This window comes from Sinocyclocheilus anshuiensis, unplaced genomic scaffold (assembly GCF_001515605.1).
Source record: "Sinocyclocheilus anshuiensis isolate Anshui unplaced genomic scaffold, SAMN03320099.WGS_v1.1 scaffold706, whole genome shotgun sequence".
NCBI lineage: Eukaryota > Metazoa > Chordata > Actinopteri > Cypriniformes > Cyprinidae > Sinocyclocheilus > Sinocyclocheilus anshuiensis.
Window position 1 is genome coordinate 257,072 of NW_015544162.1, and position 3,125 is coordinate 260,196.

The window sequence follows — 3,125 nt, forward strand, 5'->3', positions numbered from 1 at the left end:
ATTCGTAATATATATAATTAAAAATATGAATACATTTAACTTCAAATTAAACAAACATAAACTAACTCTACATACATATTAAATAAAATTACAATAAACATAATAACATAATATATGTAACGTGTTTTATTATTACAAATTTATAATATTTATATATTTTTATATTAATACATTTGAAGAAATATTTACTTTTTTAGCCTATGAAAACACATAACCTAATAATAATAATTATTAGTAGTAGTAGTAGTAGTAGTAGTATTGTTATTATCATAAAATTAATTTAATAATTTTATATTTTAATGTGCAATTTGTTATGTCAAAAACTAACTTTATTAGCCTATGCATATGTAAATTACATTACAAAATTAATTGTATTTATTTTTTTAAAATTATTAAATTATGGAAACATTAAATATTGTATTTTTAAATACTGCATATGTAAATGACATTACAAAATTAATTGTATTTATTTTTTAAAAATTATTAAATTATGGAAACATTCAATATTGTATTTTTAAATACTTTTAATACATATTTAAATTTATTTAAATAAATTAATAAATTAATTTATTAAACATCCATATAAAATGTGAACTTAATTCTTTTTTTTTTTAAATGAACATGAGATAAAAAACTATAGGTCTCAGAAATCAAGCATCTCAGCAGCAATATAAACAAAGCAGACATAAATGCGGTAAAATTACCAATATTCAGCTGTAGCCCCTTTATGCATTTATAGGAAGATGTGCTTCCAGAAGGCTCTGGATGAAGCAGGATGTTTTCCGCTGGGAAGGGAAGCATTACAGGCTTCATCCGCGCTTCTTAAAGCAATTACCACCTCGGCCGCGGTCACAGCGGGAGCTGTTTAACGAGACGTCCAGAGCTCAGGAGTAAATCACAGCACCGCACTACACTAGCAAACTGCAAATCTTCTGTAGACAGAGGGTCATCCGGTTTATTTCATGACACAATCTTACAAAACAAGACGAACAGGATGACTGGGAACGCAGAAGTCACCATCTTGAAATGCTACTCTACTACCACTACTAAGCACAACAGTGAATTGTGCAGCTGTCTATTATGTTCAATCCTCAGCACGAGCAGTAAATCTTGATCAGATTTGTGCGGTAATTAATTGGAGAAGCGTGATTAACCTCTTAAGTGCTTCTCTGAGTGCTGGTGAAAACGAGAACAACAGCCAGATGACCTTAATTTGCTATCAGGGGACTCCGATCAGCATCTGCCGCCCAGCGTCCGTTAAACAAAACAAGCTCCTCGTGCACCTGCGAGACTGGACCAAACAGCAGATTAGCAGAAGAAAAACAGAAGAAACTGTTGTTTTTGAGATCATTCACTGGTGCTTATTAACCAGTCGCTTCTCACTTGTAGTACGTTATTATGTTTTGTAATACTGTATCATATGCCAGTGTTGTTATTGTTAAAGGGATAGTTTGCCCAAAAATGAATATTCCGTAATTTATTACTCACCCTCATGTCGTTTCAAACCCGTAAGACCTTCGTTCATCTTCAGAACACAAATTAAGATATTTTTGATGAAATCCGAGAGCTCTCTGACCCTGCATAGACAGCAAGGGTACTACCACGTTCAAGGCCCAGAAACGTAGTAAGGACATCGATAAAACAGTCCACCAACTTTAATTTTATGAAGCCATGAGAATACTTTTTGTGCGCAAAGAAAACAAAAATAACGACTTTATTCAACATTTCTTCTCCCCTGAGTTACCTCCTTCCGCCATTTTGGAGAGTAGCATGACGCATGCGTAATCAGTGTTGTTTACGTTCAGGGGAAAGCGCGCGCATGCAGGGTCAGAGAGCGCTCAGATTTAATCAAAAATATCTTAATTTGTGTTCCGAAGATGAACGAAGGTCTTACGGGTTTGGAAAGACATGAGGGTGAGTAATTAATGACAGTAGGGGTGTGAATAAGCACTGGATTCATGATTCAATTCGATTACAATTATCATGTCAATGATTCGATTCAATTCGATATCACGATGCATCACGATTATATCAAATTTATTTTGTGCATTTTTATTAAATTATATAAGCAGGCTACTTCTTAAATTAATTAATTACGTTAATTAATATATTAATTATTGTTAAGAATTAAAGTAAATATAGCTTCAAAACATACAAGCAGATATTGACAATTACAAGTGACAAGTGATAAGCACTTTTAGTATCAAGAGTGCTTTAAGTATTGAAAGTTTACAGATAATCATAGTTTTTAGTTTTTATTTCAGCATTATTGCCATTTGATTATTACTGATGAGATCACACACTGTGGCAGCTTTAATAAACTGCATTCACACTAATGCACAGATCTATAGATCTATAGTGTTCCTGTGGCTCAGTGGTAGAGCATTGCGTTAGTAGCGCAAAAGGTCGTGTGTTCAATTCCCAGGGAACACACATACTGGTAAAAAATGTATAGCCTGAATGCACTGTAAGTCGCTTTGGATGAAAGCGTCTGCTAAATGCATCAATTAATTATTAATTAAATTAATTAAATTCAAGTGAAAAAGTCTATCCCCTTTTGCCATCCTCTCACATCAAAATACACCAACATATTTGTTAAGGACTGTTTTGGACTGTTTTCGCTTGTAAACTGTGCTTTATCTGTTCATATTTCTCTCCTGATTCAGACGAGACACATTTTTCGCTGGAGAAAGCAATATCATGGATAAAGGACTATGGATATTTGTAATGATTGGAAGTAAAAAATGAATATACATGCGTTCACACACACACACACACACATACTGTATATATACAGTATGTATGCTATTCTGTGTCAGCTGCGCCACGCGGATACATTTTCTACGTTGTTTGTGCTTTGATTTGAACATAAAACAACGTATCAACGTGACGCAGCTGACACAGAACAAACATACGCTGTTTGCGTTCAGTAGATACTCTCCAAAATGGCGCTACGGTGACACGGAGGAGACGGATTGTTGAATAAAGTCGTTATTTTTGTTTTCTTTGCGCACAAAAAGTATTCTCATGGCTTCATAAAATTAAAGTTGGTGGACTGTTTTATCGATGTCCTTACTACGTTTCTGGGCCTTGAACGTGGTAGTACCCTTGCTGTCTATGCAGGG

The 3,125-nt window shown here is 34.0% G+C and overlaps 1 protein-coding gene across 2 annotated transcripts in view; it reads right to left on the minus strand.

Moving 5' to 3' along the window:
* The window catches only part of LOC107695632 (rho guanine nucleotide exchange factor 18-like), a 59,818-nt gene that overhangs the window by 33,027 nt on the left and 23,666 nt on the right, over window positions 1-3,125 (minus strand). The window lies entirely within an intron of this gene.